Below are 15,435 nucleotides of genomic sequence, written 5' to 3' on the forward strand. Positions count from 1 at the left end.
TTAACAGTTAAGACTTGTTGTTTTAATTTTAATTATTATTTCTTGTTCCTTTTTTTTTTAAAGTTTTATCCTCCCTTGGTAGTAAAATTAAAAATTAATATAAAAAAAAGGTAACTTCAAGCATAGCTTTAAATAATCGGCACAATAATAAAAACAATAGTATAAAAAAAAAAAAAAAAAGAAAGTCGTAGCTGGATGGTTTTAATTCGGAGTAGTTGGCACTCGTTAGTGTATGGTATCCAGACATCCAGCCTGCGGGGGGAGTGTTGGATTGGAGGGATCCGCCTTGTAAAAAGGCTAGAAGTTGGCTTTAGAGTGTCCGAATATACAGATGGGAAAGTGCTTGACGTGAGAGGACCACTGTGCAGCCAACTGGAAAAACTTGACATCGTTCCATTCCACTCCATCGATCAGCACTGGAAGAGGAAGGAGAAGTGGTGGGTTAGAGACGTATCAAGATCAAGAATGTTTGCAGAGTTCAGTATCATTGTATACAGCAAATGACCACTGCGATGTAGCTACCTCTGAGCATGTTCTGTTGGTGTTTAGCAGTGCAAATGAGTCTACTAATGCCTTCGATACATTGGCTCTTAGATTCCACTTCTTTATCCTTTGTCTTCTTCGGCAAAAACATGACTAGGGGAAAACAAAAATCACACTTTTAATGATTGTGCAAGGAGCAAAACAAGAGACGGCTGCTCCTGGTTGAATCGGCAGGACAACTTGTGAAAGAAACTCAACTGAACATACACCGATGGATTTTGGTTGGTGGCAAGGCAACCTTTGCCTAAAAGCGTATGACAGGGGTCCCCAACCTTTTTTTACCCGTGAGCCACATTCAAATGTAAAAAGAGTTGGGGAGCAACACAAGCATGAAAAAGTCCCTTCGGGTGCCACATAGGGGCTATTTGGTAGCCCCTATGTGGACTGACAGCCCACAAGAGGCTTTACTTGGCACTACACTTAGTTTTTATGCAATTAAAACTTGCTTTCAAGCTCAGAATTCAAAAGCACCTGATTTGAGGACCCCGAGAGCAACATCCAAGGGGTTGGAAGCAACATGTTGCTCACGGGCTACTGGTTGGGGATCACTGGCATATCTGGGTAAGGCTTATTCAGATACTGATAATGAGAGGGGAGCACCAGGAGTCCTCACCCAGCAAGTCTCCTCATGATATGGCTCTGATATAGGTCTCATTGATCATTGACCTTTCGCTAAATGTCTGATTAGTTGGCCTCATTTAGTGCAAGCAGATGTTCAAAAATAGCCAACCTCATCTCCTGGGCATTCATAGATATGGGAAGGTGTCTCTGTTTGTAAGTTCCTTTCGATTTAAAAGCAATGTGACCAAAGCCTTGTGACTACCAGGACCAAATGTAACAAAGGTGGAAATGGATATTATAATTTTTCATAGTAGATGGGGCAAGTACCAGCGTGAACCTTTACATAAGCCATTTATGTATCACTACAAGTCTGCTGCAGCAATGCCGGAAAATCACAGACCTGAGTAATCCACTGTAAGGGGAAAAGGTGAGTGGATATTCTTCTCCATTTACCTTTTTTGTTTTTTTCCTTCATGACAACGGTCATGGACATGGTGGGAGCAGTGGGAACGTCACTGTTGCTGGGAAGCCTGCTGACCTGCAGCGAGCGGAAAGTGCATTTCAAAGTGTTCTTGGCGGAGGTGGAGTCCTTCTTTTCCAAGTCTTTCTTCTTTTCGGCAAAAGGGGCCGCAATCCAGTAATCCAGTTGGAGCCCCATGAGTTCCCCTCCTGGGCTTTGGCTGTCAGGTGAAATAAAGAGATGCACCCAAATGTCACATTATGTACAATAAGCACAAAGGAGTATATGGATTTTGTGGAATGCAAGGCCCTAGTGGGAGGTTTCCTTAGAGGGATATTACTACTACCATTCTGGACATTGCTTCCAATAAGGATTGATTGCATCTTAGTTTGGAGCAAGTACAAGGTACTGATTTATTATTATAGAGCAAAGGAAAACCATTTTTAAAATTTGGATTATTTGGATCAAATGAAGTCTATGGGAGACGGTCTTTCTGTAATTCGGAGGTTTTAGCTGGCAACTGATTGTGAGCTCCAGTGGTTTTGTCTAGTCCGAGGCGCATAGCAGGATACTGGAATAAATGTGGGTTACCTTGGCGAAGAGGAGAGGCCAGACGTAACAGATGGCGATGAGGGGGGAGTGGGAGACGCTTCTTTCACAGCGGGAGAAACGGAAGGTGGAGTGGATGAAAGTACAGTGGAGCCTGATGGTGCAGCATCATCTGAATCCCCTGTAAGAAAGGTAAGTGGACATCCATTAGTTGGACATTGGTCTCTATAAGGACTCTCGGCTGTGGGTGGGACAGTTGATTCCTGAAGGAAGGCGGATATTTATAAGTGTAATGTATGTTATAATAAGCACCTGAGAATACAAGTACCTCAGATCTTGGTGTTTATTTCAGGATGTGTTTCTGCTGCCTTGGGTTTGGCTTTTGATGTAGCAGAGCTTTGGAGACTTAACCTGATTACACACATATCCAACTAGAGGCATTCCTGCCGGGGTATGTACGAGATTATCGGCCCCATAATAACTGCTTTGGAGGCATTACAGAACAGCCTTGGGTAAATATAACCTTCCACATTACTATACTCGTAGTTGTCCCATTGCTATGTAAATTATGGATGTTGATAAAGCATTTTTAAGCCCCTTTCAGTTTACACTAGACCAGGGGTCCCCAAACTTTTTCCACACTTAAGCAACATTCAGATGTAAAAAGAGTTGGGGAGCAACACAAGAATGAAATGTTCCTGGTTAGTTCCAAGTAAGGGTTGTGATTGACTATTGTTAGCCCCTCTGTTTGGTAGGACACCTGGTTTTTATACAACCAAAACTTGCCTCCAAGCCAGGAATTCAAAAATAAGCTCCTGCTTTGAGGCCACTGAGAGCAACATCCAAGGGGTTGGAGAGCAACATGTTGCTCAATAGCTACTGGTTGGGGATCACTGGTCTAGGCCCACCTTTTTGGTTCTTTGGGTAAAGAGAAGAATGAGGAAAGAAGTATTTCATTAGGATATCTCATCCAGGTATAATAAACCCCTCACTTTCAGCAGTAGCAAATAGGGCTAGAGAGTGGTTAATAATGATTATCAGAAGTTGATATTTTAGGCAAGGACTTACCTGAGGTCGCAGAAGACTGCTCAACAATACCAACTTTTACAACCTATTGAAAAAACAAAGTGTTAGTGTTGGGGACACCAAAGAGAGGAGACATATAATAAGAAACAAGATGTCCTAGTGTTACATGTGCTCACGGACATACAAACTGGTGCCCAATCCTAACACAACAGAAATTCATTCCATGCCACTAACAAGGTGCCTTTTCAAACCAGCAGCTGGTAGATTCAATGCTGCATCGACCGAACACCCATTGCGATCACTCCATGCACGCTTCAGTGATAATGGAATTGAGCAGTCTCTTAAATGTGTCCTTGATTCATACGTACCCCAACAAAAGGTATGAACTTCTGTGAGGAGTCTTCGTCAGGGCTAAAGGCAAACATCAGAAAAAAAAGATGTTCAGAATGGCAAACAGCGACATTATACAGCCAGGTGAGATTCAGCACCATTTGTGGCACCCCAAAATCCAGCATGCAGCAATCAGCAAGCAAATCATTCATTTAATTCCTGGCACGGACGTGTTTAGCAGTCATTGGAAGGATGGTATTATAGTTATAACATCTAACCCCGGAGAAGGAATGCTTTAAAGGGCACCTATCACAGCCAAAATCAAACACATATTAACAATCTGACCAGTACAAGCTAAACACGTTTAATCAAACCACTTATATAGTTTTTTGAAAAAACTGCAGGTTTTAAAAAAATCCCTTACTTTGTAAAATGGGTTCTTTCACTGAGGGAGGCCATACTGAGACTATTACAGAGACTATAATATGCAAATTTCAGGAACATGCTCAGATTGTAGCACTGCTTTGCGTATTCTACCCAGAATGCCTTGTTTAAGTAAACTCCTCCACTAGAAGTATCAGGAGATTTCCCTATCTTGTCCCCTGCTGGTGATGTTATTATGCAAATGAAGGGCACACAGTAACTTCCAGCAGGTGGCAGCACTACTGAACAGCAGCTAACACACAGGTTTCTCTGATTTGAAAATAGCTTAGAAGGGTTGATAAGCAAGCAAGGAATTCAACTGAGCATGTGCGAGATTTCAGAGATACAGTTGGCTGGGAAGATATAGGTAGGAGGAGCCAGTGAAATCCAAGATGGCTGCCTCAGCTAGAACTGCAGTGGAGATAGGGGAGATCTTGCAGAAGGAATAGTGAGCTGATCATTTACATTATACAAACAATTCTGTTTTAAAAATCGGACTTCTTGAACTTTCACATAGTGTATTTTAGTGATGATTGGTGTCCTTTAAGGAAGAACTATCCTATCCTTTACTGACCAACCAACCATGATAGGGTTCTTCCATAGCTGTGCTGAGTACACAAACAACCCAATACTCTTCCCAAGCCAATGGGTATACAGCTTTTATTATGTTTACAAAGCCTTTATCGTTCCCCAGCAGGACCTGCAAAGTTCATAAAGCTTTCATGGAGGAAATAAATGAATGTGTATATAAATAATAAAATATGAGGAATCACTGTGAAGCAAAAGGTCTCATTGTATATATGGACTTTCTTGCTTTTTTATTGCCCCCCATACATGTCCACCAGGCAGTAGAGACCACATAGAAGGGAGATATCTGAGCAGTAGGTGTATCTATATCACTTATCTCTGATAGGCTGCCAATCTGACTACTGTTGTTATGCATTACCTTCCTTCTTTGTCAACAAAACCCCCAAGGTAATTCTGAATCCCCAGTGATACCAATGAAAAAAATCAAACTAGTGTTTGCACCTACAAATCTAAGGACGAACGTACCACCAACTAGGGGTCATAGCTAGAGAATTCTGAGGAACTAACACCAACAAGGTGTCATAGCTAGAGGATGTTGCACCTACAAATCTAAGGACGAACGTACCACCAACTAGGGGTCATAGCTAGAGAATTCTGAGGAACTAACACCAACAAGGTGTCATAGCTAGAGGATTCTGCACCTACAGATCTAAGGACGAACGTACCACCAACTAGGGGTTATGACTAGAGAATTCTGAGGAAGTACCACCGACAAGGGGTCATAGCTTGAGAATTCTGAGGAAGTACCACCAACTAGGGGTCATAGCTAGAGGATTCTGCACCTATAGATCTAAGGACAAACGTAACACCAACTAGGGATCATAGCTTGAGAATTCTGAGGAACTACCACCAACAAGGGGTTATAACTTGAGAATTCTGAGGACGAACGTACCATCAGCAAGGGGTCATAGCAAGAGAATTCTGAGGAAGTAACACCAACAAGGGGTCATAGCTAGAGGATTCTGCACCTACAGATCTAAGGACGAACGTACCACCAACTAGGGGTCATAGCTTGAGAATTCTGAGGAACTACCACCAACAAGGGGTCATGGCTAGAGGATTTTAAGGAAGTACCACCAACAAGGGGTCATAGCTAGAGAATTCCGAGGAAGTAATGCAAACAAGAGGTTGTGGCTAATTCTGTGGAAGTACCGGCAACTATATGTTGTAGCTAAAGAATTCTGAAAAAGTACTAACAAATATTATTATTATGGATTTCTAGAGGGGACACTTACCATACATTCATTTTTGATTTTAATAGCAGATCATTTTTACATTTTATTCCTGAACCAATAAATGTAGAGTAGAGGTGAGATATACATTATATCTGTGACAGAGGATAAAAAGGGAGCATCGATCCAAACAGAACTGAAATGGCATTAAGAATGCGGCCATTATACACAGATGAGGCATGCTGGGAGTTGTTGGGTTTTTTTCCGCCGCAGCAAATGCAGGAGAAGGAAAGCAGCGTGCGGTAATATTAGTATATTAGAATTTAGAAATATTAATGAGCCGAAGAGGTACAGTCACACGTTACAGGTCTCTTACACCCAACGTTAAGATTAGAAATCAACACAAACTCGGATTAATGAGGCAAAACCAGATTATAGAAAAGAAAATGTAGTTGCATCCAGAAAAACCAAGCCGATTCCTCGATCAATCCCCCTCCATGGAAACAGACCTTTAACAAAGCAAATTGCCGGATGCAAATAATCTACTTGTCCCACCCAATTCCTCCTGTTTATTCCCATCCCCCTCATTATACGTTTCAAGGAAGGTCTCACTTCCAAGACAAAATGACTGCCGAAAAGGCGACGCTAACAGCGTGTGTCAGTTCTGTAAGGCTTTCTAGTAAAATACGAAGAACAAATGTATCTTATATAAATGAAGCCAAGAGCTGCCCAATATAAAGAGACAATGTGGCAGTCAAATAGGCAATATTTAGTATGAGACTAGTAGTGAGTAGTGTAGTGCAAAGGCTGCAGCATCCGGAATTTGCATTTGTTTCTCACCCGCGCAAATAAAAACAAAGAATTCAGCCAATAGAGTTGGTAATAAGAGAGAAGCGTTACCCAGAGAGGACATGATACCTTAAGGTAAAATCAAAATGAAAGCTTTTTTTCCTTTACAGGAAGCAACCACAAAAAAAAAAAAAGTAGGAACATTGTTATTTCATAGTATCGCTGGAAAGATCCCTAAGTGAGTTATAGTTCCAATACATGAGCATGAGAGAGAGAGAGACATTGAAGTGCAACGTACATTCTGAATCCACAGTTCAGTTTATAGAAGGGAAAGGAAAAAGAGCAGGTTATTATTATTATTATTATTATTATGTATTTATAATAGGGATGCACCAATCCAGGATTTGGGCCTCTTTCAGCAGGATTTGGCGGAATCCTTCTGCCCAGCCGAACCAAATCCTAATTTGTATATGCAAATAAGGGGCGGGGAGGGAAATCGTGTGACTTTTTGTCACAAAACAATAAAAAATGTTTTCCCCTTCCCACCCCCAATTTGCATATGCAAATTAGGATTTGGTTCGGTATTCGGCTGAATCTTTCGCGAAAGATTCGGGGTTCAAAATGGTGGATTGGGTGCATCCCTAATGTATATGTTGGAATGAGTCCTGCCCCTTTTGCATATATTGGCTGGTCGGCGGATCCAAGAAAGGAACGCAGAAATCGGGCTCGGGTAAATCCCGACCCGCACATCACTAGTCTGCAGGCTGGATACAGCTGGCCCCCCCTTAAGTCACAGATTAGTTACTGCCTGGTAACCAATCAGTGGAAAGCAAGAGAGCTGAAAAGCAGGAAGTAGTTCTGGCTATTATGTTACACATCCAGTCACTCCAGCCTTTATACATTACATTTTTGGCTAACTAACTATATTAGAAACATTTTTTATTTTGCACATACTATATATTTACCCAGTTTTTATTTTTATACTGAACAACTCCTTTAAATGGATTATTTACCTCTAAATTAACTTTTAGTATGACGTAGAGAGGGATATTCTGAGACAATTTGCTATTGGTTTTCATTTTTTATTATTTGTGGTTTTTGAGTTATTTAGCCTGTTATGCAACAGCTCTCAAGATTGTGATTTAAGCAATCTGGTTGCTAGGGTCCAAATTCCCCTAGCAACCATTCACTGATTTGAATAAGAGACAGGGGAGAACCTGAATAGAAAATGGGTAATAAAAAAAAGCAATAAAAGAACATTTAGCTTTACACAGCATTTGGGGGGGACCCACAGAGAAGCACAATGAAAGACAAGTGTCATTTCCGGGTGCATTGTGTTTTAATGAAGACAAATGAAACTTCAAAATCGCAAAGCCTTTATTAAGAAATAACTGACTGAAACTCCGCTTGCGCTCCTCTTCAGAAAAGGTGATTTGGTGATCCATCGTGTGGCGCTCGATTTCTCCTCCCTGCCTTCCTTATAGGAGAAATCGAGCGACGCACGATCGATTGTCGCTGTGTCGCCTTTTCTGAACAGGAGCGCAAGTGGAGTTTCACTCAGTTATTTCTTAATAAAGGCTTTGCGACTTTAAAGTTTCATTTGTCTTGGTGTTTTTCTTTTCTATGTATACAACACATTTTTTTCTTTGATGTTACTGGTCCTTTAAAGGAGAAGGAAAGGCTAAAATGAAGTAAGCTTTATCAGAAAGGTCTATATAAATACACCAGTAAACCCTCAAAGTAATGCTGCTTTGAGTCCTCTGTCAAAAGAAACACCACATTTCTTTCCTTCTATTGTGTACTCATGGGCTTCTGTATCAGACTTCCTGTTTTCAGCATAAACCTCCAGGGCTAGGGCTTGAGCATGCTCAGTTTGCTCCTCTCTCCCTCCCTCCTCCCGTCCCTGCTGTAATCTGAGCTCAGAGCTATGAGTGAGCAGGGAGAGACTCAGACAGGAAGTGATGTCACACCAAGCTAATGTGGCAGCTGCAATCCTAAACAAACAGAGAGCTTCTAGAGCCATTTACTCAGGTATGGTAAAGCATTCTGCAGAATAAATATAGTGTTATAGCTTGCACTATTGTGGCCAATCTATTGGCAATAAACTACTTTGGTAGCTTTACTTCTCCTTTAAATACATTTAGTAGCTGAAAGCATAGGAACCAGAGTCCAAGGGTTAAAGTCTTATGACCAGAACTATTACACAACCAAAAATTAAACGAGGAACTTCACTATATTCAAATGATTTGCCAGGAGCCCCGTTACCTTTTTTGCTTGTAAGTGAGCATGGCCTCTGCAATGGGCAGCTGGTGCGCACAGTTGGCGCCGGAGATATACTGCGTCACACGGGACACCACATCTGGTGGGTCTTGTACTGTGGGGGGAAGGCAGACATTTAATTATATACACAGGATTTAAAGGTCCGAGCGATTAAAGAAAACGCATCGCCGCGTGTGCATTTGCGATGGCGACTTTTCATTGTAGCCTATGGGGAAAAACGCTGAGGCAGTTCGGGGAGATAGTCGCTCAAAAGATCAGGCAATTAGTTGCCTCGCCAGGCGACAAAATCTCCCTGAATCTCATCGCGTGGCCTTACCCTAAAACTCAGCAAATAGAATCGTTTGTTGGTTGTTTGCTGCCATCTTGTGGATAACAACAAAACCGCACACTCCATAAAAGTGAAGGTGCACAGCTGTTAACTCTTTAAGTGCTAAACAATGTAAACTCATTACACCACAGCTTATAGGTTTCCAAACAGCAGAAGAGAAAGGTCAAAGCAGCCCGGCAACGAAAGGGTAAAAGTTCTGATTCCGGGACTGATTGAGTTAATTTTAGAGTTCATATCCACCATACTGGTTGCAGGGAGTCATTCCAATACTCACCCGCTGTTTGCGCATCCAGTTTACAGAAGAGATCCCTCCATGCTGGATCCTGAAAGAGGTGGTTGTACTTGTAATCTACAGATCCCAGATACTTGGCGACCGGGTGAGATCCTGTAAGAATTAGGATAAAAACGACGGGTAAAATGATTCTGTACTTATCTCTGGTTAAGGTCTAGCAATAAGGATAATGGGACAGTGATCTCCCATTACGGTGTCCCATAGGAAAGTATGGTTTTTAAAAGGAATGAAGGGGCTATTGTGATTGGATGTTGGGGACTATTACCCTTAAAGGGATACGGTCATGTTTTTTCCAAAACACATCAGTTAATAGTGCTGCTCCAGGAAAATTCAGCACTGAAATTCGTTTCTCAAACGAGCAAATTGATTTTTTTTATATTTAATTTTGAAATCTGACATGGGCTGGACATATTGTCATTTCCCAGCTGCCCCAAGTCATGTGACTTGTGCTCTGATAAACTTCAATCATCTTCTGTTACTGCAAGTTGGAGTAATATCACCCCTCTTCCTCCCCCCCCCAGCAGTTCCATCCTAAATGCTGGCTCTTTCTCTGAAAGCACATGACCAGGCAAAATGACCTGAGATGCAGCCTACACACAATATTACAACCTAAAAAAATACACTTTCTGGTTCAGGAATGAAATTTTATATTGTAGAGTGAATTATTTGCAGTGTCATTTAGAAATTAAAAAAAAAAACATCATAAAAATCATGACAGAAGGCCAAAAAATCTGGGGGTGGGGGATTCCCTACTACTCAGCTGAAGTAGCTGCTTGTGCGAGTGATCATTCACTCTGTGCAGTCTAATTAACATGGATCTAATATGAACAAGAGCCCCCGTCTCTCCATTATATACGGACTGAATTAGAATATGGACTTTAATCCTGGCTATTGCTTTCTCCTACTTACCCAGTGGGATGATGAGAAACCTCAGGTAGCCCAGCCAGTCGGGAGTCTTGTGTGACAGTTGCTCAACGAACAGTCTCAGCACGGCACTGAGGTAATTCTGATCTCCCGCCACTGCCACTTTCACCGGGTTTGGGGGCTGAGAATTGCAGTTGCAACTGAAAAAATAATAGAGAAAAACAAGGATGAAAGAGAGAAATGTCTGAGACCAAACAAGACCCGCTAGACTCTGTCCCTGTGAAGCATCAGGGGAACTAACATCATTTATGGACATTAGTCTTACTCTACACACTAGTTGTGTCAATGGGTTAAGTGGGGCTGCCATCTTGGAAAACTGAGCAAAAAATGGAGAGCTAGCTTTTAGGGGAAATTGAAAATCAAACAGAAATACAACTTCCAGCAGAGAATAGTTTTTTAGCGGGTGTACATTCATTTAGATAGCAAGGTGTAGCAATGGGCGCAGCCATTCAAAGGAGAAAAGGCTCAGGTTACACAGCAGATAAACTCTGTAGAACATAATGGTGTCATCTGTTATCCACTATTTAACCTGTACAATATAGACTTTTTTTCAATTTCCTCCATTGCTACACATCAGCTTGTTTATATGAACTATAGTAGAGTTTCTGAAGCAAACACATCAGTTTTACCAGTGCAGGGCATGAACAGTACATTATATCTCCATTACTTTAAAACATTTTCCTTGTTTTGGTGTTACTGTTCCTTTAAGTTGTCAGTAACTAGAAGCATAAGTGTAGAAGCACATTCACCCTGTGCAAACATCCTACATCACCCATCCTACATCACCCCATCCTACATCACCCCATCCTACATCACCCCATCCTACATCACCCCATCCTACATCACACCCATCCAACATCAACCTCCACCTACATCACCACACCCACATCACCCCACCCTACATCACTCCCATCCTACATCACCCACCCTACATCACCCCATCCTACATCACCCCATCCAACCATCACCCACCCTACATCACCCCACCCTACATCACCCCACCCTACATCACCCCATCCTACATCACCTCCACCCTACATCACCCACCCTACATCACCACCCACTACATCACCCCATCCAACATACCCACCACTACATCACACCAATCCTACATCACCCCATCCAACATCACCCCACCACTAACATAACCGCCCACCCCCCACATCACCCAATCCTACATCACCCCATAATCGCAAGCAGGAATGCCTAGTCCCATGGCTTTGAGTACGAGTCTCACTGGGGTAAGTAAATTGGCATGAGCTTTATTAGTGGGAAACAGGAGAGCAAGATGGCGCAGGTCACTTACTAGCGCTGTATCCTGGACACTATGGTATTGAAGGCAGCCTGGATGTCAGCAGAGGAACAAGTACACACTAAGGGAACGTCGTGCTTTTGCAAAATGTCTGAAAGAAGCTGCAAGAGAAGAGAAGAGGCACAGGAATGGAATGGAGGGGCAAGAGAAAAGGGCACTGCAGTATAAATCGATACAGTCACATCTATGTTACCTGGCCCTGCCAATCAGACGTGTTCACCAGAATGATATTCTCAGGGAGGTGATCATCTGAAATCAGGATGTGGTTTAACTGATCGTACACGGTTTTCCGGGGAATCTAAACAGATAGGAAAGTCGTTATACAGAGAGAATGATAAAACGGGTTTCTGACCAGCCTTCCCAGGTACATTATAAACGCATGATCTACGGCTCCCATATAGGCTTTGACACATTCCCTTCACTCCTATGCACTTGCTTTCAGTATAACTATATATGACGTTTGTGTTACATACATGGGTAGTAGCACCTGCTTTATTTAGCAAAAAGATAGTGTAATATTTCTTCTTTTGAATTCAGAAAGAGTTTTGCTTTACAGCAGGTCATGGGGATGGATTTAGGGTACGGTGCTTTGAAAATCTTCTTTTGTACTCCTGTGGGGTTTTAATCTATTAAAGGAACAGTTCAGTGTGAAAATAAAATAAAGAGATAGACTGTGCAAAATAAAAAATGTTTCTAATATAGTTAATTAGCCAAAATGTAATGTATAAAGGCTGGAGTGACTGGATGTCTAACATAATAGCCAGAACACTACTTCCTGCTTTTCAGCTCTCTAACTTTGAGTCAGTCAGCGACTTGAAGGGGGGCCACATGGCACATAACTGTTTGGTGAGTTTGCAATTGATCCATAACACAAAGGTCAGAATCAAAAGCAACAGTTATGACACATGTGGCCCTGCAGCGGGTAGGGTTACCCCCAAAAACCTGCGGTACCCTGCGGGTTGCAGGTAGAAGTTTCGGAAGCGGGTATAGATGCGGGTCTTCGGTTCTCCGGGTTTGCGGGTCTTCTCGATAGTGAGTTTTACGCCTTTTTTTGATCACGCCTACTTGTAATGATGTCACTTCCGATTTACAATGATAGCACTTCCCTGTTTTTACTCCTTTTTTTTTTTGACCACGCCACTGCTTAATGGGTCACTTCGGTTTAAAAACGACAACACTTTTCCCGTTTTAGCTCCATTTTTTTCTAACACACACGCCTAAGTCTAATGATGTCACTTCCGGTTTACAATGATAGCACATCCTGTTTCTTGATGGTCAGCGGGTCGCAGCAGGTTGGCTCGGGTAGCAGGTCCAAGCGGGTAAGGATTCGGGTTGCAGGTCCGGGTTGCGGATTTAACAAATTGGTTCTGCGCAGAACTCTACCATGTGGGCCTCCCTCAAGTCAGTGATTGGTTACCAGACAGTAACCAATCAGTGGAAACCAAGACAGCTGAAAAGCAGGAAGTAGTGTTCTGGCTATTATGTTAGACATCCAGTCACTCCAGCCTTTATACATTATATCTTTGCCTAACTAACTATATTAGAAACATTTTTTATTTTGCACAGTCTGTCTATTTACCCAGTTTTTATTTTTATACTTTAAAGTCAGGATGTTCCATTAAGCTATACATATTTAGTATTGGGGTGATCAGTTGTTTTCCTCAATATAAGGCTTGCTTTTCAACCAGAGGGCTCTGTTCTTTTAAAAATGGTGGGCACAGTCAGACAGATAACATGAGCTCTCACCTTGCTGGTGCTACACCTGTAGATGGACCCTTGTGTCAGGGGAGCGCTCTTATCAAGGACTGTTTGGCTCTCTCGTTTGAAGGGCTTTGCTGGGCTGCCTTCTCATTTAAGATGTATTTTTCCGGTTCTGCAATTTGCTTCCAACTAGAAATGGAAATACATTACCCTTCTAAGTATTCAGTAGAACTAGGTAAATACAATGGTTGAATGGATTATTAAGGATTCAGTCTTGGTGATCTTGCCACTAGGTGGTAACCTCTCAATGAAGACATCCAGCGTGGACAGCTCTGCATCCTGGGCTTCTTGCTGAGAGGCCTCCTGTTGGAGCAATGAAAAGGACCTGGAACATGAACTCTCAAATAACACACTCAATCAATGATTTTATGCTGAGAGACAAGTCTTTACTTAGCAATTCCTTCTCTAAAAGAAAATAAAACCTTTCTGATCTTACACCAGCTCTGTGCAAAGCAAACAATGAGCCTCTGAGCTTGCACTTATACTGCTAGAGTCTCTGCCACCACATTGGGCAGGTGCTGTACTTAGGATTTAGCCTTATTCAGCTAGCCATGGGCACAGATAATGTCTATATGGACAATACTGATGAGGGCCAGGCAAGGGTTTGGATGGGTGGTGGACCACGAAAGATGTCACTGCAGATGCACCGACACTGAACTCTTTAATCAGTGGTAATGACACACCAGGCCTGGCAGTTCATTTAGGCTTTGGCATTTCAAATACACAGAGGCCCCAAACATCCCCCACCAGACCGATAATAAGTGCTTCCCTTTGCCAGGTCGTGGAACCAAATGGATGGATTTAGGGGGCATGAGCTGGGCAGCAGTTGGTTAGAGTTGGCTGTGGGCTGGAAAACTTTTTGACCTGCCTGCCACTGATAGATAATAATAGAAGCAGTCTGCGTACCAACGACAGTGTATCAGAGACACAGTCAGACTGAGGCTTGGTTCCCGATGTCCGTCTCTCAGGCACCTCCACCTGTGGCAAAAAAGACAAAGTGTCACTTTCCAGCAAATACACATGTTTGACAATGACCATTCTAACTAGACAAACCAAGAGAGTGTCATAATAACTCCAAGGTATCAGCTTCCAAAATCTGCGAGGAAGGCACTGGGAACATACAGGCGGCCTGCTATTAATTCATCCTGACCACAGAATAAGTCAGATAAATTGTTTATTTCACAAATTACAGATGTCATGTTTTGGTTAAAAAAAACTATGAAATAAAAAGGAGATAATCTCTGGGGTTTATTTCCCACCTTTATTGCTAATTTGTTTGACTGACAGCACATTTCACATTGCTTTGTTCCTTCATAAAACAATGCAAGGTGTTTTGTAATTGGGATTATTATAAATCATACGGTATGTGTTTATGGCAGCAGTATTACGTACTCCCAATGGTGAAATCATAAAGCTTGAGGGTGTGGAGCAGCTGAAACGTATATATGTGCTATTGGGCTGATGGGGAAAAAAAGATGGCAGAAATTGCTGTTTTGTCATTTGGGTTCCACTAGAGCAAAGGCTGAAGACTTACTAAAGGGCAATGTAACCCAGTCAGACACAGGCACAATTTGAGATTATCCAAACAATCCGTGCATGTACCAAAAGGTCAGATATTCTCTGATTTAGCCATCCACATGCTGATTCAATGGAGGACTATGTACTTAGACGAACCAGTCACTCATAACTGCCCAGGACCCACTATTTGAGGATTCAGCGGAATCCCAAATCCTCCATGAAAAATGTGTCAGAAACCCAAACTGGATCCGCAATTGGTTAAAGAGAAGCATGCATGTAGCACGCAGTTAGAGTCACACGATTTTAAGGATTTAGGTAGGCCAGGCACTTGGATTTGATCGAATAAGAGTCCTGCTAAAAAAACAAAAACAAATCCTGGCTGAATCCTAAAACGATTCCTAAGCCGATTCCTGAGCCGATTCCTGAGCCGATTCCTGAGCCGATTCCTGAGCCGATTCCTGAGCCGATTCCAGAGCGATTCCAGAGCCGATTCCAGAGCCGATTCCAGAGCCGATTCCAGAGCCGATTCCAGAGCCGATTCCAGAGCCAAATCCAGAGCCAAATCCAGAGCCAAATCCA

General features: G+C 42.4%; 1 non-coding gene across 1 annotated transcript in view; it reads right to left on the reverse strand.

Annotated features, from left to right (window-relative positions):
• The window catches only part of pacs2.S, an 86,829-nt gene continuing 71,394 nt past the window's right edge, over positions 1-15,435 (reverse strand). Inside the window, exons 11-24 of the transcript XR_005963805.1 lie at positions 14,245-14,316; positions 13,522-13,641; positions 13,324-13,392; positions 11,771-11,875; positions 11,572-11,678; positions 10,251-10,405; positions 9,324-9,434; positions 8,707-8,815; positions 3,508-3,550; positions 3,182-3,224; positions 2,156-2,294; positions 1,558-1,784; positions 523-636; positions 1-416 (exon numbers count right to left, since the gene is read on the reverse strand). This is a non-coding gene — a transcript (phosphofurin acidic cluster sorting protein 2 S homeolog). The remainder of the gene's footprint in view (positions 417-522; positions 637-1,557; positions 1,785-2,155; positions 2,295-3,181; positions 3,225-3,507; positions 3,551-8,706; positions 8,816-9,323; positions 9,435-10,250; positions 10,406-11,571; positions 11,679-11,770; positions 11,876-13,323; positions 13,393-13,521; positions 13,642-14,244; positions 14,317-15,435) is intronic.

The sequence above is a fragment of the Xenopus laevis genome, chromosome 8S, assembly GCF_017654675.1.
Source record: "Xenopus laevis strain J_2021 chromosome 8S, Xenopus_laevis_v10.1, whole genome shotgun sequence".
Taxonomy (NCBI): domain Eukaryota; kingdom Metazoa; phylum Chordata; class Amphibia; order Anura; family Pipidae; genus Xenopus; species Xenopus laevis.